Genomic DNA, 22404 nt, shown 5'->3' with positions numbered 1-22404 from the left:
ATTTTTCTGGTAACAGGTTTCCGAGCCTGTATTAATGTATCAATAACCGAATCCGAAAACCCACGCTTTGATAGAATCAAGAGTTCAATTTCCAAGCAGTCAGCCTCAGAGAAATTAGGTTTGGATGGTTGAAAGGACCCTGAATTAGAAGGTCCTGCCTCAGGGGTAGAGACCATGGTGGACAGGACGACATGTCCACTAGGTCTGCATACCAGGTCCTGAGTGGCCACGCAGGCGCTATCAGAATCACCGATGATCTCTCCTGTTTGATCCTGGCAATCAGTCGAGGTAGCAACGGAAAAGGTGGAAACACATAAGCTATGTTGAAAACCCAAGGGGCTGCTAGTGCATCTACCAGCACCGCTCCCGGGTCCCTGGACCCGTATCCGTAACAAGGAAGCTTGGCGTTCTGGCGAGATGCCATGAGATCCAGATCCTGTTTGCCCCAACGACGAATCAGTTGAGCAAATACCTCCGGGTGAAGTTCCCACTCCCCCGGATGAAAAGTCTGACGACTTAGAAAATCCGCCTCCCAGTTCTCCACGCCTGGGATGTAGATCGCTGACAGGTGGCAAGAGTGAGACTCTGCCCAGCGAATTATCTTCGAGACTTCCACCATCGCTAGGGAACTCCTGGTTCCCCCTTGATGATTGATGTAAGCCACAGTCGTGATGTTGTCCGACTGAAATCTGATGAACCTCAGTGTTGCTAACTGAGGCCAAGCTAGAAGAGCATTGAATATTGCTCTTAATTCTAGAATGTTTATTGGGAGGAGTTTCTCCTCCTGAGTCCACGATCCCTGAGCCTTCAGGGAGTTCCAGACTGCTCCCCAGCCTAGTAGGCTGGCATCTGTTGTTACAATCGTCCAATCTGGTCTGCGAAAGGTCATTCCTTCGGACAGATGAACCCGTGACAACCACCAGAGAAGAGAATCTCTGGTCTCCTGGTCCAGATTTAGCAAAGGGGACAGATCTGAGTAATCCCCGTTCCACTGACTTAGCATGCATAGTTGCAGCGGTCTGAGATGCAGGCGCGCAAATGGCACTATGTCCATTGCAGCGACAATTAAGCCGATTACTTCCATGCACTGAGCTACTGATGGGCTTGGAATGGAGTGAAGGACACGGCAAGCATTGAGAATCTTTGATAACCTGGACTCTGTCAGGTAAATCTTCATCTCTACAAAATCTATAAGAGTCCCTAGAAAAGGAACCCTTGTGAGTGGTAACAGAGAACTCTTTTCCACGTTCACTTTCCACCCATGCGACCTCAGAAATGCTAGAACTATCTCTGTATGAGACTTTGCATTTTGAAAACTTGACGCTTGTATCAGAATGTCGTCTAGGTACGGAGCCACCGCTATGCCTCGTGGTCTTAGTACCGCCAGAAGTGAGCCTAGAACCTTTGTAAAAATTCTCGGGGCCGTAGCTAACCCGAAGGGAAGAGCTACAAACTGGTAATGCCTGTCTAGAAAGGCAAACCTTAGGTACCGATAATGATGTTTGTGAATTGGTATGTGAAGGTAGGCATCCTTTAAGTCCACTGTGGTCATATATTGACCCTCTTGGATCATGGGTAGGATGGTCCGAATGGTTTCCATCTTGAACGATGGAACCCTTAGGAATTTGTTTAAGATTTTTAAGTCTAAGATTGGTCTGAAGGTACCCTCTTTTTTGGGAACCACAAACAGATTTGAGTAAAACCCTTGCCCTTGTTCCGTTCGCGGAACTGGGTGGATCACTCCCATCACTAAGAGGTCTTGTACACATTGTAGATGGGTGAAGAGAGAAAGTCTGCCCCCCACTAGATCCGTCTCCGGAAAGGGGGCCCTGTCTTCATGCTGTCTTAGGGGCGGAAGTAGGCTTTCTGGCCTGCTTGCCCTTGTTCCATGACTGGTTGCCTTTCCAACCCTGTCTGTAACGAGCAGTAGTTCCTTCCTGTTTTGGAGCGGAGGAAGTTGATGCTGCTCCTGCCTTGAAATTACGAAAGGCACGAAAATTAGACTGTTTGGCCTTTGATTTGGCCCTGTCCTGAGGAAGGGTGTGGCCCTTACCTCCAGTAATGTCAGCAATAATTTCCTTCAAGCCGGGCCCGAATAAGGTCTGCCCTTTGAAAGGAATGTTCAGTAGTTTAGACTTAGAAGTTACATCTGCTGACCAGGATTTAAGCCATAGCGCTCTGCGCGCCTGTATGGCGAATCCGGAATTCTTAGCCGTAAGTTTGGTTAAATGCACTACGGCATCCGAAACAAACGCATTAGCCAGCTTAAGCGTTCTAAGCTTGCTCAAAGTCTCATCCAATGGTGCTGTGCGAATCGACTCTTCCAGAGACTCAAACCAGAATGCCGCTGCAGCAGTGACAGGCGCAATGCATGCAAGAGGCTGTAATATAAAACCTTGTTGAACAAACATTTTCTTAAGGTAACCCTCTAATTTTTTATCCATTGGATCTGAGAAAGCACAGCTATCCTCCACCGGGATAGTGGTACGCTTGGCTAAAGTAGAAACTGCTCCCTCCACCTTAGGGACCGTCTGCCATAAGTCTCGTGTGGTGGCGTCTATAGGGAACATTTTTCTAAATATCGGAGGAGGGGAAAAAGGCACACCGGGTCTATCCCACTCCTTGCTAATAATCTCTGTAAGCCTTTTTGGTATAGGAAAAACGTCAGTACACACCGGTACCGCATAGTATTTATCCAGCCTACATAATTTCTCTGGGATTGCCACCGTGTCACAATCATTCAGAGCCGCTAACACCTCCCCTAGCAACACGCAGAGGTTCTCAAGCTTAAATTTAAAATTTCTGAATCCGGTCTCCCCGAATCAGAACCGTCACCCACAGAATGAAACTCTCCGTCCTCATGTTCTGCAAATTGTGACGCAGTATCAGACATGGCTCTTGTGTCATCGGCGCGCTCTGTCCTTAATCCAGAGCTATCGCGCTTGCCTCTTAACTCGGGCATATTGTATAATACTTCTTTCATAACATTAGCCATATCATGTAAAGTGATTTGTAAGGGCCTTGATGTACTTGGCGCCTCAATCTCACGCATCTCCCGAGCGGGAGACGAAGGTACTGACACGTGAGGAGAGTTAGACGGCATAACTTCCCCCTCGTTGTCTGGTGATAATTTCTTTATCGGTACAGATTGACTTTTATTCAAAGTAATATCAATACAATTGGTACACATATTTCTATTGGGCTCCACATCGGCTTTTGAACATAATGAACAAGCAGATTCCTCTGTATCAGACATGTTTAAACAGACTAGCAATGAAGCTAGCAAGCTTGGAATTACTTTCAACAAAATTACAAGCAATATAAAAAACGCTGCAGCGCTTTTAACAAACACAGTTGAATAACAAAGAACTAATTCAGTATTAGTCAACAATTCTTAACGGTAAATGAATTAATTAGCAGAGGATTGCACCCATTAGCAAAGGATGATTAACCCCTCAATACCCAAAAAACGGATATCATTAAGATTTAACGCTTTTATCACAGTCAAACACACTGTCACAGGTCTGCTGTGACTGATTACCTCCCTCAAAAACGAATTTTGAAGACCCCTGAGCTCTCTAGAGACGTCCTGGATCAAGGAGGAAGAAGCAGGAAGACTGTGCTAGAATTTTAACTGCGCAACAAGGCGCTAAAAAGAAAAGGTCCCTCCCACTCATATTACAACAGTGGGAGACCTGATATAACGGTTTCTATGCAGAAAAATACGTTAGCCATGTGGAAAAAAATCATGCCCAAAAAGGATTTATCACCAAAGTACCTCACAAAACGAATAACATGCCAGTAAACGTTTTAAAACAAACTTTTTCAATGTCATGCAAAGTTATCAGTAAGCCTGCTACCAGTCGCTTCTACTGCAGATAAGGCTTAAGCATTATTTCAGTATTAACAGTATTTTCTCAGTCAAATTCTAGTCCCTAGAAAATAACTCAACTGCGCATACATTTATCAGCCTGATACCAGTCGCTACTACTGCATTTAAGGCTGTACTTACATCATATGGGTAACAGCAGTGTTTTCTTAGTCAATTCCATTCCCAGAAAATATTGTACTGCACATACCTCATTTGCGGGGGACCCCGCATGCTATTCCCCTTTTCTGAAGTTACCCTACTCCTCAGAATGTCGAGAACAGCCAGTGGATCTTAGTTACGCCTGCTAAGATCATAGAAAACGCAGGCAGATTCTTCTTCCAAATACTGCCTGAGATAGAAAAAAACAGCACACTCCGGTGCCATTTAAAATAACAAACTTTTGATTGAAGAATAATTAAGTAAAAACTCCAACTCCTCTCGCGACCTCCTTCTTTGTTGAGGGTTGCAAGAGAATGACTGGATATGACATGTGAGGGGAGGAGCTATATAGCAGCTCTGCTTGGGTGATCCTCTTGCAACTTCCTGTTGGGAAGGAGAATATATCCCATAAGTAATGGATGACCCGTGGACTGAACACACTTAACAAGAGAAAAGAGCGAATAATTATAATAAAAGTAACTGATTTAGAAAAATAATGCTGCACAAAAGCTCTCTAAGCGTTTTCTGAGAGCACTGAATGAGCTGGGGCTGAGCTTATAACGCTAAAAAAGGCAGGAAATTTTTGCGCCAAAAAAAGGCGCAAAATGATGATGCATCTTGCATGGCGTAAATTGTGTCATCACATGCAGGTTAGCGCGCAAATTTTGATATGTTCTATCCTTCGAAGGCAGGTAAGAAATTGGATTGCTGTGCAATATAAAAAGATTTTTTTACCCAAAATTAAGCTTAATTGAATAGATGAAATGTGAATATGAGTGACTCAATTCGAGACATAATATGTAGCATCCACCAAATAAACAAAATAAAATAATAGCTCCCAAAACCCCTGTATGTTTCGCAGACTCTACTAACCTTGACAAATATTTAGCTGCTAATTAAAGTTGCCAAAAAAGAGCACTGAATTACTGACTCAAGGCATGTATACAAACAATATATAACAACTTTAACTTAAAAGTGCCCAATCCATAGCTGAGAGTGTATCATATTAAAATTAAAAGGTATATACTTACCGTATAAGACACCCATCCACATATAGCAGACAGCCAAACCAGTACTGAAACATATCAGCAGAGGTAATGGTACAAGAGTATAATGTCGATCTATAAAGGGAGGCAGCAGATTAATCTCGGCGAACGATTTACAGAGAGCCTTATAAATAGATTTCCCACAGGCGGAAACATGGTATCATCAGGCAATACTCCCTTCACATCCCTCAGACAAACACTGCACTTAGACAGGAACTGGGCTTCAATATGCTTAGAAGCGCCTATCACTGAAGAATCAAGCAAATTATGCTTCACTACCTCCTAAGAAGGTATGAATGACTTGGGAGTTGAATTTATAGGCATTTGAGGTTTGGGAAACTTTGCCCCTCCTGGTAGGAATGTATATCCCATCAGTAACAAGCTCATGGACTCTCGCCACCTATATGAAAGAAATACCATTGCCGTTATGCTACTTGAATGCATATGAACATGACAAAAAATATAAATGGGGGTTTCAGGTTTTTAGAGCTAGAAACACTAATAAGAATTCTGAAACAATTATGGGGGCAATTTCACTAGCCCTAGAGCCGATTTCAACCAAGGTCCCAACTGAAAGGGCCTTTTAAAAGTACAGCATGGTTGCAGAAAACTCCGTACTTAGAAGTACCTGTGCAGTGTTAGCCATCAACTAAGGGAGAGCCTTGCCTGATGAGAGGGAGGAAATCTATTGCAAGCCTAGGTAGTCATGGGTTCACTGGGACATGAGGCATAAATACCACAGAAAAGAGCTGCTATCACATTGAGCAAATCCTTTCTACAAGGCATAAGCATGAATTAAAAGATGTTGAGCACAGAAATCTTCAGCATACATATTCTGGCCAAACCTGTATCATTTTAATTCATAGGAACTGAACCTGGTTTGAAATTATCAGAACATTTCTTAAAAACTGATCTCCTTTGAGTGAAGCAATAGAACCACCTCAGTCTTCCGGCTCTGCTTAGAAAAGTAGAATTAGATATAAACAGACACAGAAATACCCTATGAGCTGTTCTTTACTGGAAAAGCTGAGAAAAACATAATTATGCTTATCAGATAATTTCCTTTCCTTCTGTATGGGAAGAGTCTACAGCTGCATTCCTTACTTGTGGGACATACTGAACCTGGCCACCAGGAGGAGGCAAAGACACCCCAGCCAAAGGCTTAAATACCTCCCCCACCTTCCTCATACCCCAGTCATTCTGCCGAGGGAACAAGGAACAGAAGGAGAAGTATCAGGGTGAAAAAGGTGCCAGAAGAATACATTTAAATTTAGGGCCGCCCATCGGAGAACATGGGCAATTTAATGTCTACTTCATGCATAGGCTCCAACGGAGTCTGTTGCAAAACTTTAAGAACAAGATTTAAACTCCATGGAGGAGCATTAGATCTAAACACAGGTCTGATCCTATCAGAGCCTTAACAAATGACTGCACATCTGGAAGCTCAGCGAACCTCTTGTGCAGAGACAGGGACGAAATTTGTCCATTCAGGGAACTCGCAGAAAAGCCCTTCTCCAGTTCATCCTGGAGAACAGAATAAGAAGTCCACCACACCTTATGATAGATGCGAAGAACAACCAGCTTACAAGCTTAAAGGGACAATAAACACTCATTTTTTCTTTAGATAAATGTTTTGTAGATGATCTATTTATATAGCCCATAAAGTTTTTGTTTTTTTTAAATGTATAGTTTTGCTTATTTTTAAATAACATTGCTCTGATTTTAAGACTCCTAACCAAGTCACAAAGCTTTATGAGAATACCGTCAGCTACATACTCCAGCTTGCTCCTGCTTGTGTAAAGGGTCTTTTTATATGTAAAAGAAGGGGGAGGGGGGGAGTGTCTTATTTCCCACTTGAAGTGGGCTTTCCACCAGAATGGACTTAAGACGGACGTCCCTTGGGATAAGAGATCCGGACAAAACCACCAAGAGAGCGATTCTCTCGATCGGTTGTACAGAGAAATCTGTTGAGACAGATCCGAATGATCGCCGTTCCACTGCTTCAGCATGCGCAGTTGCAACAGTCTGAGGTGAAACCTGGCAAAGGAAATGATGTCCTTCTAGAAACCATGAAACCAATCACCTCCATACACCGAGCCACAGATGGCCTTAAGGAGGTCTGGAGGGCAAGACATGTTGAAGCTAGCTTGCAATGTCTCTGGTTTGTTAGAAATATTCTCATGTCTATGGAGTCTATTATAGTACTCGTGAATTCTACCCTGGTACTTGATACAAGAGAACTCTCTTTAGATTTATCTTCCATCCATGGGATCGAAGAAGACAGAGGAGAGATTCCGAATGGCCCACTCTTCGAAAAATTTATTGGAGCCATAGCTAGACCAAACGGAAGTGCAATAAACTGGAAGTGCTGATCCAGGAACGCAAACCTGATGAACTGGAAGTGGTCCTTGAGGATTGGTACGTGAAGGGAGCATCCTTCAGATCTATCGTGGTCATGAACTGCCCTTCTCGAACGAGGGGAAGAATGGACCCCATTGTCTCCATCTTGAACGAGGGGACATTTAACAACGTGTTTAAGCACTTTAGGTCCAGAATCGGATGGGAAGTTCCCTCCTTCTTTGGGACCACGAAAAGGTTTGAATAGTATCCCAAACCTCTCACAGCGATAGGCACTGGGACAAAAACTCTTAAGAGGTCAGATCCCGTACGCACCCCAGAAAGGCTTCCCTCCCTTTTGGTCAGGAAGACAGGAGAGAGAGGAGGAATCTGCCCTTGGGTGGCTGAGACTTGAAACCTATGAGCTATGACCTGCAGGACCTATGGATCCTGCATGTCCCTGAACCAAGTGACTGAAAAGAGTGACTGTCACGATCCAGAAGAGGACCGGGGACCACCCATTCATGTCGACTTAGACTCGGCAGACTTCTTGCTCTGCTTGGATTTATTCCATGACTGAGCCGGCTTCCAAGAGCAGTGGTTTGCTCTGGCCTAGAGGAGAACTGTTGACATGGGCTTTATCAAAACGAAAAGAACGAAAATTGTCCCTTAGACTAGTTCATAGTCTCTTGCGGTAGGAGGGCACCCTTGCAACCCTGTGACCGTGGAGATAATTGAGGCCAGGCCTGGACCAAACAAAATCATTCCCTTAAAGGGGAGGGAAAGAAGTCTAGACTTAGAAGTCATAACTACAGACAATGACTTCAGCCAGAGCCAACGAGCCTGAACAGAAAAAGCTGAAGCCTTAGCATTCAGGCGAATAATCTGCCTAATAGCATCACAGATAAAAGAATAAACAACCCTCAAGGCCAAAAATCTTTCCTGAGTAGCGGCGAGGGGACCCTCCACCCGATCACATACAGGCTCACTATTATAGGATCTCCTAACAAAGATCCCAAAATAATATGGACAGAGAAAAAGGAAAATAGGAGCGCCAAGGGCTAAAGTATGCTATCAGGGAATGGGTACAAAGAGAAAAAATAACTATAGCAACTATATATGTCAGGTGTTGACAAATAGTAGGACAGCAGCTAAATTAGAACATACAAAAACAATGTTTAATTATATTACAAATCTAATTAAAAATCTAAACAAATTCTGAATAAAATCTTATTAAAAATCTTAAAAGCAAATTATTTAATAGACATTTACATAAATAAAATTCACATAAACATTAGCAGGTTTTAGAATGATGGCTATACACTAGATGATAACAGCCTAAAATGAATAAATAGTGCAAAATTGCTGGTGAAAGAACTAATAAACCTAATTGTCTTAATCAGTGTCCTACTCCTCCTGGGGTCAAAAAATAAAACGAAAAAAAAAAAAAAAAATACACGAAAAAAATGGCTGAATAAAAAAAAAAACATAATTTATGCTTACCTGATAAATTCCTTTCTTCTGTTGTGTGATCAGTCCACGGGTCATCATTACTTCTGGGATATAACTCCTCCCCAACAGGAAATGCAAGAGGATTCACCCAGCAGAGCTGCATATAGCTCCTCCCCTCTACGTCAGTCCCAGTCATTCGACCAAGAATCAACGAGAAAGGAGTAACCAAGGGTGAAGTGGTGACTGGAGTATAATTTAAAAGATATTTACCTGCCTTAAAACAGGGCGGGCCGTGGACTGATCACACAACAGAAGAAAGGAATTTATCAGGTAAGCATAAATTATGTTTTCTTCTGTTATGTGTGATCAGTCCACGGGTCATCATTACTTCTGGGATACCAATACCAAAGCAAAAGTACACGGATGACGGGAGGGATAGGCAGGCTCATTATACAGAAGGAACCACTGCCTGAAGAACCTTTCTCCCAAAAATAGCCTCCGAAGAAGCAAAAGTATCAAATTTGTAAAATTTGGAAAAAGTATGAAGCGAAGACCAAGTTGCAGCCTTGCAAATCTGTTCAACAGAGGCCTCATTCTTAAAGGCCCAAGTGGAAGCCACAGCTCTAGTGGAGTGAGCTGTAATTCTTTCAGGAGGCTGCTGTCCAGCAGTCTCATAGGCTAAACGTATTATGCTACGAAGCCAAAAAGAGAGAGAGGTAGCAGAAGCTTTTTGACCTCTCCTCTGTCCAGAATAAACGACAAACAGGGAAGAAGTTTGGCGAAAATCTTTAGTTGCCTGCAAGTAGAACTTGAGGGCACGAACTACATCCAGATTGTGTAGAAGACGTTCCTTCTTTGAAGAAGGATTTGGGCACAAGGATGGAACAACAATCTCTTGATTGATGTTCCTGTTAGTGACTACCTTAGGTAAGAACCCAGGTTTAGTACGCAGAACTACCTTGTCTGAGTGAAAAATCAGATAAGGAGAATCACAATGTAAGGCTGATAACTCAGAGACTCTTCGAGCCGAGGAAATAGCCATTAAAAACAGAACTTTCCAAGATAACAATTTTATATCAATGGAATGAAGGGGTTCAAACGGAACACCCTGTAAAACGTTAAGAACTAAATTTAAACTCCATGGCGGAGCAACAGCTTTAAACACAGGCTTGATCCTAGCTAAAGCCTGACAAAAAGCCTGGACGTCTGGATTTTCTGACAGACGCCTGTGCAACAAGATGGACAGAGCTGAAATCTGTCCCTTTAATGAACTAGCTGATAAACCCTTTTCTAAACCTTCTTGTAGAAAAGACAATATCCTAGCGATCCTAACCTTACTCCAGGAGTAACCTTTGGATTCGCACCAGTATAGGTATTTACGCCATATTTTATGGTAAATCCTTCTGGTAACAGGCTTCCTAGCCTGTATCAGGGTATCAATAACCGACTCAGAAAAACCACGTTTTGATAAAATCAAGCGTTCAATTTCCAAGCAGTCAGCTTCAGAGAAGTTAGATTTTGATGTTTGAACGGACCCTGTATCAGAAGGTCCTGTCTTAGAGGTAGAGACCAAGGCGGACAGGATGACATGTCCACTAGATCTGCATACCAAGTCCTGCGTGGCCATGCAGGCGCTATTAGAATCACTGATGCTCTCTCCTGTTTGATTTTGGCAATCAATCGAGGAAGCAGCGGGAAGGGTGGAAACACATAGGCCATCCCGAAGTTCCAAGGTGCTGTCAAAGCATCTATCAGAACCGCTCCCGGATCCCTGGATCTGGACCCGTAGCGAGGAAGTTTGGCGTTCTGGCGAGACGCCATGAGATCTATCTCTGGTTTGCCCCAACTTCGAAGTATTTGGGCAAAGACCTCCGGATGAAGTTCCCACTCCCCCGGATGAAAAGTCTGGCGACTCAAGAAATCCGCCTCCCAGTTCTCCACTCCCGGGATGTGGATTGCTGACAGGTGGCAAGAGTGAGACTCTGCCCAGCGAATTATCTTTGATACTTCCATCATTGCTAGGGAGCTTCTTGTCCCTCCCTGATGGTTGATGTAAGCTACAGTCGTGATGTTGTCCGACTGAAACCTGATGAACCCCCGAGTTGTTAATTGGGGCCAAGCCAGAAGGGCATTGAGAACTGCTCTCAATTCCAGAATGTTTATTGGAAGGAGACTCTCCTCCTGATTCCATAGTCCCTGAGCCTTCAGAGAATTCCAGACAGCGCCCCAACCTAGTAGGCTGGCGTCTGTTGTTACAATTGTCCAGTCTGGCCTGCTGAATGGCATCCCCCTGGACAGGTGTGGCCGATAAAGCCACCATAGAAGAGAATTTCTGGTCTCTTGATTCAGATTCAGAGTAGGGGACAAATCTGAGTAATCCCCATTCCACTGACTTAGCATGCACAATTGCAGCGGTCTGAGGTGTAGGCGTGCAAAAGGTACTATGTCCATTGCCGCTACCATCAAGCCGATCACCTCCATGCATTGAGCTACTGACGGGTGTTGAATGGAATGAAGGACACGGCATGCATTCTGAAGCTTTGTTAACCTGTCTTCTGTCAGGTAAATCTTCATTTCTACAGAATCTATAAGAGTCCCCAAGAATGGAACTCTTGTGAGAGGAAAAAGAGAACTCTTCTTTTCGTTCACTTTCCATCCATGCGACCTTAGAAATGCCAGAACTAGCTCTGTATGAGACTTGGCAGTTTGAAAGCTTGAAGCTTGTATTAGAATGTCGTCTAGGTACGGAGCTACCGAAATCCCTCGCGGTCTTAGTACCGCCAGAAGGGCACCCAGAACCTTTGTGAAGATTCTTGGAGCCGTAGCCAATCCGAATGGAAGAGCTACAAACTGGTAGTGCCTGTCTAAGAAGGCAAACCTTAGATACCGGTGATGATCTTTGTGGATCGGTATGTGAAGGTAAGCATCTTTTAAATCCACTGTGGTCATGTACTGACCCTTTTGGATCATGGGTAAGATTGTCCGAATAGTTTCCATTTTGAACGATGGAACTCTTAGGAATTTGTTTAGAATCTTTAAATCTAAGATTGGCCTGAAAGTTCCCTCTTTTTTGGGAACCACAAACAGGTTTGAGTAGAACCCTTGTCCTTGTTCCGACCGCGGAAACGGATGGATCACTCCCATTAATAACAGATCTTGTACACAGCGTAGAAACGCTTCTTTCTTTATCTGGTTTGTTGACAACCTTGACAGATGAAATCTCCCTCTTGGGGGAGATAATTTGAAGTCTAGAAGGTATCCCTGAGATATGATCTCTAGTGCCCAGGGATCCTGAACATCTCTTGCCCAGGCCTGGGCGAAGAGAGAAAGTCTGCCCCCCACTAGATCCGGTCCCGGATCGGGGGCATTCGGTTCATGCTGTCTTTGGGGCAGCAGCAGGTTTCCTGGCCTGCTTGCTCTTGTTCCAGGACTGGTTAGGCTTCCAGCCTTGCCTGTAACGAGCAACAGCTCCTTCCTGTTTTGGTGCAGTGGAGGTTGATGCTGCTCCTGTTTTGAAATTCCGAAAGGGACGAAAATTAGACTGTCTAGCCTTAGCTTTGGCTTTGTCTTGAGGTAGGGCGTGGCCCTTACCTCCTGTAATGTCAGCGATAATTTCTTTCAAACCGGGCCCAAATAAAGACTGCCCCTTGAAAGGTATATTAAGTAATTTGGACTTAGAAGTAACATCAGCTGACCAGGATTTTAGCCACAGCGCCCTACGTGCCTGTATGGCGAATCCTGAGTTCTTAGCCGTGAGTTTGGTTAAATGTACTACGGCCTCCGAAATGAATGAATTAGCTAGTTTAAGGACTCTAAGCCTGTCCGTAATGTCGTCTAGCGTAGATGAACTAAGGTTCTCTTCCAGAGACTCAATCCAAAATGCTGCCGCAGCCGTAATCGGCGCGATACATGCAAGGGGTTGCAATATAAAACCTTGTTGAACAAACATTTTCTTAAGGTAACCCTCTAATTTTTTATCCATTGGATCTGAAAAAGCACAGCTATCCTCCACCGGGATAGTGGTACGCTTAGCTAAAGTAGAAACTGCTCCCTCCACCTTAGGGACCGTTTGCCATAAGTCCCGAGTGGTGGCGTCTATTGGAAACATCTTTCTAAATATTGGAGGGGGTGAGAACGGCACACCGGGTCTATCCCACTCCTTAGTAACAATTTCAGTTAGTCTCTTAGGTATAGGAAAAACGTCAGTACTCGCCGGTACCGCAAAGTATTTATCCAACCTACACAGTTTCTCTGGTATTGCAACGGTGTTACAATCATTGAGAGCTGCTAAGACCTCCCCTAATAATACACGGAGGTTCTCCAATTTAAATTTAAAATTTGAAATATCTGAATCCAATCTGTTTGGATCAGAACCGTCACCCACAGAATGAAGCTCTCCGTCCTCATGCTCTGCAAGCTGTGACGCAGTATCAGACATGGCCCTAGTATTGTCAGCGCACTCTGTTCTCACCCCAGAGTGATCACGCTTGCCTCTTAGTTCTGGTAATTTAGACAAAACTTCAGTCATAACAGTAGCCATATCTTGTAATGTTATTTGTAATGGCCGCCCAGATGTACTAGGCGCCATAATATCACGCACCTCCCGGGCGGGAGATGCAGGTACTGCCGCGTGAGGCGAGTTAGTCGGCATAACTCTCCCCTCGCTGTTTGGTGAAATTTGTTCACATTGTACAGATTGACTTTTATTTAAAGTAGCATCAATACAGTTAGTACATAAATTTCTATTGGGCTCCACCTTGGCATTGGAACAAATGACACAGATATCTTCCTCTGAGTCAGACATGTTTAACACACTAGCAATAAACTTGCAACTTGGTTATAATCTTTTTTAGCAAAAACGTACTGTGCCTCAAAGAGGTACTAAACGATTAAATGACAGTTGAAATAATGAACTGAAAAACAGTTATAGCATCAAACTTTAAAACAACACAACTTTTAGCAAAGGTTTGTTCCCATTAGTAAAATAACAATAATTAAATTTGACATAAAAATTACAGAGCAACGTTTTTATTCACAGTCAATATAAAATTCTCACAGCTCTGCTGAGAGAATCTACCTCCCTCCAAAGAAGTTTGAAGACCCCTGAGATCTGTCAGAGATAAACCGGATCATGCAGGAAATATAAGAGTAGCTGACTGGAAATTTTTGATGCGTAGCAAAGAGCGCCAAAAACGGCCCCTCCCTCTCACACACAGCAGTGAAGAGAAACGAAACTGTCACAATTAAAAGCAAACAACTGCCAAGTGGAAAATAATGCCCAAATATTTATTCACTCAGTACCTCAGCAATGCAAACGATTCTACATTCCAGCAAAAACGTTTAACATGATAATACTTATTAAAAGGATTAGTGACTTTTAACAGAGTAGTTCCGGTGAAATACCATCCCCAGAATACTGAAGTGTATACATACATGTCATTATAACGGTATGGCAGGATTTTCTCATCAATTCCATTCAGAAAATAAAAACTGCTACATACCTCAATGCAGATTCATCTGCCCGCTGTCCCCTGATCTGAAGCTTTTACCTCCCTCAGATGGCCGAGAACAGCAATATGATCTTAACTACTCCGGTTAAAATCATAGTAAAAAACTCTGGCAGATTCTTCCTCAAACTCTGCCAGAGAAGTAATAACACGCTCCGGTGCTATTGTAAAATAACAAACTTTTGATTGAAGTCATAAAAACTAAGTATAATCACCATAGTCCTCTCACACATCCTATCTAGTCGTTGGGTGCAAGAGAATGACTGGGACTGACGTAGAGGGGAGGAGCTATATGCAGCTCTGCTGGGTGAATCCTCTTGCATTTCCTGTTGGGGAGGAGTTATATCCCAGAAGTAATGATGACCCGTGGACTGATCACACATAACAGAAGAAAAGGAGATTAATAAAAAGACGTGTACACGTACAAAAAAATAAAATAGAAAATAATGATATGGGCTGCAAACCCCTTCTTTTTGTCATTGAAGTTTGATTGGTTGACAGTCCACTTATATTGCCTCAGTACTCTATGCCTCCTTATGTCTTGATAAAGGCCCTTTACGGGTTGAAACGCATTGACTGCATAAGGAGGCCTGTATTCTTCCCTGGTGAGTTTATTTCCAATTATAACCCACCTTTTGGACATATTTTGCATTTGTGGCTTTGTTTTTATTTCTTAAGCAGAGTGGTCCCAGGCTCATTTACTTGTTCACACTACATCGTTATTCACTTTACCCAGCTGGTGCGGCACCCTTAAGGATTTTGTTCCCAGGATCACCCTCACTAGGATTGTGTTTTGTTTTTTTTGTGTTTTTTTTTTTTAAGTTTTATTGAGGTTCAATGCAGGCAAACATACAGTAATAGTTAATGCACAATAAAAAGACAATGGTTTCCCAAAATACAGTCAATACAAGAAAAGCTAATGCGTCTTCACTAACAAAGTTTGCTGAGCAAATTAAATACCTACAGGATGCCACATGGGGCCACTTTTGGACCCCCTAGATTTAAGAGTGATGTAGACTATAGTAGGTAATAACAAATTAAGGGGACCACTCTTGGGTCCCTTACAATGAACCTCTTTTTTGCTTTGATTTCTCAATGTATACTTATGGGTCTATGAGGGCAGAAGTCATAATGGAGCTCATTTGCTATGAGGTATATTGTACCAAATATTGTACCAAGCTTTAACAAATGTTAAGAGGGTGAGGATCCCTATATAACTCCCAATTGGGTGATAAGTAGGTGTAGGGGCTGGGAACAGTATAATTATAGGGGTTATAACAGCTTATGGGTTGAGAAAAAGACCAGTTGGGAGAGCCAAGGGAAGGAGGCTGGGCTTCAAAAGAGTAAATAATATATGGTGTCTGATAGTTTCCTATATGGCCAAGGTAGTTACTGCGACGACTAATATTAAATACATCTGGAATAGTTATAAAAGATATTCACTCATATACATTGCCTAGGAATTACATACTCTCGGTACCTGAGAGCTCCTTATTTTGCACTTTAGAGAACAGTTAGGGGCTAATATAATACATTATGATTAGAAGCATTATATGTTTATATAGCTAGGCATACCAGAACTGTTGACCTGACTATAGCTATATATTATCTGCTGAGTAAAACGAAAACATAAATTGAAATGACAGGTAAGTAACTGCAAACAGCATAGAGTGAACCGAGTTCATAAACGGGGAAAGAGAAAAGGAGACTCTGTAAAACACTCTAGCAACAAAAAACAGCAAAACAATAGGATAGTAATATGAAATCTAAGGGGGGCAATTGTCGGAGAGTCCATGCACAGATATATTGTCAAGTCCGACTTAGAGCAGAGCTAGACAGGTTCAGGGCACCCTGTGTAATATTTAACTAAATCTATCCCAGCACGGCCATGTCTATTGGAGTCCAACAGCCAAATGAAAAAAGCTGTCATTGTTGGAGAAAGGCCATCGTATACTTGAGTAGTTCACATATTTACCCCACTCCAACTCTGTACAGGACTACTTGTATTGAAGGTGAAAATGGAGCCATTGCTGTGACGCAGTCTCCCGCCGAGAGCAAGCTATCCGGGACAACACAGGAGTTGTTCCAGTCCCCAGCATTCAGCTGTACTTCTGCCGCATAAAGATCTTTAGTCCCGAGATGTGCGATGAGGTAAGCACTATCTTTTCCTCCTGAAGCCATCTACGGCTTTATATCAGGCCTCCTTTGTGCGGGGGTCATTCTGCGATCCAGTTTTGAGATGGGCAGGGCAGAAGATGAATTTTGACGGCTCTTTGTATTATGTGGCAATAATTTCCTTTCAATATGCCGGTCGTTATTGCAGAAGCATCCATCCGATTTGTAAGAATCCAAATCAGTAGGTAGATCAGTTGGCTCCTGGACGGGAGGAGTGTCGTCAGCCCTTTGCTTGTGGCGCTTCCAAATCCCCATTGAGGTAAGTGGGTGTCGTGCAGACCGCCCATAGCTCAGTGCCTCAGAGGCTTGTATTACACTCGGGAAGGTGGGAATTATCAGCCAGGGCCCAAAAGCAGCATCACTCTCTGCCTCCACAGGATCGCAGTCTCCCCGCAGGTCTTCCACCTAGTTAGTAGCTGAGGGTTGGCGAAGGCCATTTTGTAGGGTTATTTCAAAGGCAACTTGGTAGTCATCTAAAAGTTTGCTGAGCTCCGTTAGAAGAAAAGCAGTTGGACACATATTAAGCTTAGGTTAAGACTGCACACTCAAGGCACAGCTAGTTGTGGTAACAGGCTGAGGCTTCTATTATAGGGGAAGGCCTCAAAATGAAAAGTCCGGTACTGAGGGCAGTGAAGCCCAGTCACTATCCAAAACCCTATATCTGGAATGCGGACCTCTTCAGACAAGCCTCTCCACTATTTTAAGCAGGGTATTGCAAAAAATGAAATGTTAAATTAGAGAACAATGGAGAGAGCTTAAGGAGCTGAAGCTCAGTGCGACCTGCAAGATGGCCGCCCCCGGATATCCCCCACTAGGATTGTTTTTTCAGGACCCATCATAATTTGGAATATTGGTGACTTCATTTTAGGCTGTGATCACCTAGTGTATAGCCATCATTCTAAAACCTGCTAATGTTTATGTGAATTTTATTTATGTAAATGTCAATTAAATAATTTGCTTTTAAGATTTTTAATAAGATTTTATTCAGAATTTGTTTAGATTTTAAATTAGATTTGTAATAGAATTTAACATTATTTTTGTATGCTCTAATTTAGCTGCTGTCCTACTATTGGTCAACACCTGACATATATAGTTGCTATAGTTATTTTTTCACATTGTACCCATTCCCTTATAGCATACGTTAGCCCTTGGCGCTCCTATTTTCCTTTTTCCAAATCCTATAAGGAGTCACACCAGAAGGTAGTTTCTCCAGCAATCGCCGCCGCCAGTTGAAACAAATATCCCGTATGTTGAAACCTCTTTCTTAACAGAGTCTCCATCTTTTATCCATGGGCTCTTTAAACGAAGAGCTATCCTCAAGCGGGATAGTAGTACATTTAGCAAGGGTGAAGATAGCGGACGGAACCTCACAACTCCATTGAGATTCCAGGACCGGGAAAAATTTCTTAAAGGGAGAAGAGGGGAAAAAGGAATCCAATCCTGTCCTATTTATTCTTAATAATGTTTGCCATCTAACAGGAGCAGGGAAGGATAAGGTACCACCCGGTTCTCAAACTCTATCCAATTTAGGAATAAAAGGTTTATCAGGCAGTTTAGCCTCTGGAACCTCTGAATTCACCAAAAACCTCAGCAAATTCCTGAAACTAAAGACTGGTTCCTCCGCAGCCGGAGGTTTAGAGGCAGCAGACTCCAACCCAGAATGTTCCTACTCTGAAGTCTCAGAAAGAACTTCATCTTCTGATAACCCTATCAGTTAAATCCAATAAATTATCTGATGTACCTCTGGGAAGGATTGCAATATGTAACCTTTCTCTTGCGCTTAGCAGGGCGAGGTAAAGCATTAAAGGCCGCCATGCTATGGGAAACTGCATGTGTAGAGGGATAAGAATGTAGGGTACGGACCTCACTGGACGACAACTCCTCAGAGGTGGACGGCTCAGTAGTATCAAACATGTTTGATATTATCACATTATCAAGGCATATGGAACATAAATGAGAGGGCGGATCTAAGGCCTCTTCACACAATTAACAGGAATTACTCTTTAGGAATAGAGGGAGTGCCCTCTAAAGTAACAGAATCCTCCATCACTAGTGCAATAACCGGAGAACTACTGAAATAAAACAATCTTATTTTATTTTAAAAAAAAACAGCACCTTTATACCCCAATGGCTGGGGCACTCACCACCTCCTATGACCCAGACAGTACAGAGATTTATGACTCCTCTCCGATACACACCCGGTCAGGAAAGAGGGAATGAATCACATGGTGCATAATGCAGGACCGTCCCTGCTATGAGAAAAATCGTGCCAAGCTTGTAAGCTGCACAGCTCTCAAAGTGAAACCTGTATATTCCATAACAGCCTATGAGCCCATAACATCTCACACTTAAAAGCAGCATAAAATCAAATAAACATATAAGATTATTCCCCACTGTTCAATAATCCCCCTCAGGAGATATTAACCCTTGATTCTATACAGATAAAAGGAGTCACATTATGACCCTGTCTTCTTACGTTATCATACATGTATAAAAAATGAAACGATCTTACCAGAATTTATGCCGTGGAACAGTAACACGGTCCTTCAAGTTTGACAGATAGTAGCGTTGCTTCTGACATGGACTTTAGTGAAGAAAGGAGGCAGCGAAACTCATCAACGCTGATTGCTTATGGAGCTGTTAATATGAGTAGGGATGGTTTCGCAGAAAGACTCTCCCTGCATCTCCGGACTCTAACTTTCATCCATGCTCTCACTGAGAGGCTGAAAGGACTACTTAAAACTCCGGTCTCATCTCGAAGAGTGCTACCCTCCATAAGAGACTACTCCGAAATCTTCTAACACTTCTCTGCCAACCTCCTGTGAGGAAGGGGGGTTATGAGGAAGTGGGGGAGGTATTTAAGCCTTTGGCTGGAGTGTCTTTGCCTCTTCCTGGTGGCCAGATTCAGTATTTCCCACAAGTAAGGAATACAGCTGTGGACTCTTTCCATATTAAGAAGGAAATCCTGGAAAAAATCCTTGAAGCAAAAGTGTAAGTACCACAAACCTGAAATTACAATTTCCACATCAAACCAGAGAAATCAAATTATCTAAATAATTGCAAAATAACAAATAAGCTGGAACAGAGCAACAGCTCAGTCCACCCACCTCAAAATAGGTAGAACCTGAACTAAGGCAAGAATAGAAATGTAGTCTATAGGTTGAGAATTTCCATCACCATGACTTCAGGGAGGCATTTCTACCTATTCCTGTGGTTAAAGGCGTTCTACTTTACAGTACTAATATAGTTCTTAGAGAGTGATATACATTTTTAGCCAATTTAGTGCTATATGAAAATTATTTTAACTATCACTTTATAGTTCAAAATTATTTCAATGATTAAGATAGAAAGAAAAAAGAGAAAACAAATGATATACGACTATAAGGGAATTAATAAATGACTTGATATAAAAGAAAAAAATGTTCCTTTTTTAGTTACTAAATTTCTCTTTGCATAAATGTTTTGTAGATTATCAATGTATAATGCCCATATGGGAATGTTTTTGGAACAATGTATAGTTTTGCTTATTTATTTTTTTATAACATTGTGCTGATTTTCAGACTCCTAACCCAGCTCCAAAGTGTCAGATGTAGACCCAGGTCCACAGCTTCCTATTGCTATTGTTTAAAGGGACACTTCCTATGCAGAAAAGCGAGGAGTGTCTGCTCTTCCTGATTTCCCAGCTCCTTTCATTGGGGGTCCCAACTTAACCTCATCAACAGTCCTAAACTGGGAGATTCTAAATACGTTTTAAAAAGGTTTTATACTGGATTTTTTTATCATGATATCTGCATATTCTTCTTTATAGTAATGTATATTACATGCAGTTATATGAAAATATTTTTTTTTTTTTATTTTTTTTTTAAATGTGGAAGAAAACTGTGTGGAAAGTGCAGCCACACTCCATGAAGGATTGACCACTGAATCCTCCAATAACTTAATTTATGCTTACCAGATAAATTCCTTTCCTTCCTGGCAGGGAGAGTCCACAACTTCATTCCTTACTGTTGGGAAATACACCAACTGGTCACCAGGAGGAGGCAGAGACACCCCAGCCAAAGGCTTAAATATCCCTCCCACTTTCCATATCCCCCAGTCATTGTGCAGAGGGAACAAGGAAAAGTAAGAGAAACATCAGGGTATAAAAGGTGCCAGACGAATTAATATAAAAAGGGAGCCCCCCCTCAAATTTTTTTATTACGGGCGGGGTCCTGGACTCTCCCTGCCAGGAAGAAAAGAAATTTATCTGAAAAGTATAAATTATGTTTTCCTTCCATAAGGCAGGGAGAGTCCACAACTTCATTCCTTACTGTTGGGAAAACTATGCCCAAGCTCCAGAGGACACTGAATGAATGAATAACAAAGGGAACAGAAAAAAAAGAGGTGGAACCTATTAAGAGGGCACCACAGCCTGCAAAACTTTTCTCCCGAAAGCTGCTTCAGCCGAAGCAAACATCAAACTTGTAAAATTTAGAAAAGGTGTGTAAGTAGGACCAGGTAGCCGCCTTACAAATCTGATCCATTGTGGCTTCATTCTTAAAAGCCCAATAGGAAGCCACTGCTCTAGTGGAATGAGCCATTATCCTCTCAGGAGGCTGTTGTCCCGCTGTCTCATAAGCCAAGCGAATGACACTCCTCAACCAGAAAGATAGAGAAGTCGTAGTAGTCTTCTGCCCCTTACGCTTCTCCACATAGATGACAAACAAAGAGGAAGATTGTCTGAATTTCTTAGTAGCCTGAAGATAGAACTTCAAGGCACGAACCACATCTAGATTGTGAAGCAAACATTCCTTCGCTGAAGGAGGATTAGGACACAAGGAACAACAATTTCTTGATTAATGTAACAATTCAACACCACATTAGGGAGGAACCCTATTTTAGTGCGTAAAACCACCTTATAAACATGAAAACACAGATAGTGAGGGATCACATTGCAAAGCAGAAATCCCAGAAACTCTGCGCGTAGAGGCAATAGCCAACAAAAAAAAAGAATATTCCAAGATAACAATTTAATGTCAACAGTATGCACAGGCTCAAACGGATCCTGCTGCAAAACACTAAGAACAAGATTGAGGGGCTCCAAGGCGGAACCCCAGATCTAAACACGGGTCTGATCCTAGCCAGAGCCATAACAAAGGACTGCACATCCGTAAGCTCAGCCAATCTTTTGTGCGGTAACACCGACAGGGCCGATATCTGTCCCTTCAGGGAACTAGCAGACAGACCCTTCTCCAGTCCATACTGGAGAAAAGATAAAATTCAGGCAACCTTAACCTTATGCCAGGAAAAATCATGCTCTTTACACCAGTACAAGTAAGTCCTCCACACCTTATGGTGGATACAATGAGTTTAAACCAGAGTGTCGATAACACTCTCAGAGAATCCTCTCTTGGCTAAGACTAAGCATTCAATCTCCACTCAGTCAGCCTCAGAGAATCTAGATTTTGATGAATAAAGGGACCCTGTATCAGCAGATCTATGCGACAAGGTAACCTCCCCTGAGGAGATGAGAAGATCCCCATCAGATCCACAAACCACGTCCTTCGTGGCCACGACAGAGCAATCAGAATCACAGATGCTCGCTCCCGCTTGATGTGAGCCACCACACAAGGGAGAAGCGGTACTGGAGGAAAAAGATATACGAGTCTTAATCTCCATGGTACTGATAGGGCATCTATCAGTTCCGCCTGAGGATCCCTCGACCTTGACCCGTACCCGAGTAGCTTGGTATTGAGGCGGGATGCCATGAGATCTATCTCCGGCACCCCCCACTCGCTGCATATCTCTGCAAACACCTCGGGTGAAGAGACCATTCCCCTGGGTAAAAGGATTGCCTGTTGAGGAAGTCCGCTTCCCA

At 42.8% G+C, this 22404-nt stretch overlaps 1 protein-coding gene across 1 annotated transcript in view; it reads right to left on the bottom strand.

Annotated features, from left to right (window-relative positions):
* The window catches only part of FAM13B (family with sequence similarity 13 member B), a 794661-nt gene that overhangs the window by 553086 nt on the left and 219171 nt on the right, over positions 1–22404 (bottom strand). The gene's annotated exons all lie outside the window — the stretch shown is intronic.

This window comes from Bombina bombina, chromosome 6, assembly GCF_027579735.1.
Source record: "Bombina bombina isolate aBomBom1 chromosome 6, aBomBom1.pri, whole genome shotgun sequence".
Taxonomy (NCBI): domain Eukaryota; kingdom Metazoa; phylum Chordata; class Amphibia; order Anura; family Bombinatoridae; genus Bombina; species Bombina bombina.
The sequence above is the reverse complement of the archived record's forward strand: the minus strand, read 5'-3'. Positions and strand labels throughout refer to the sequence as shown.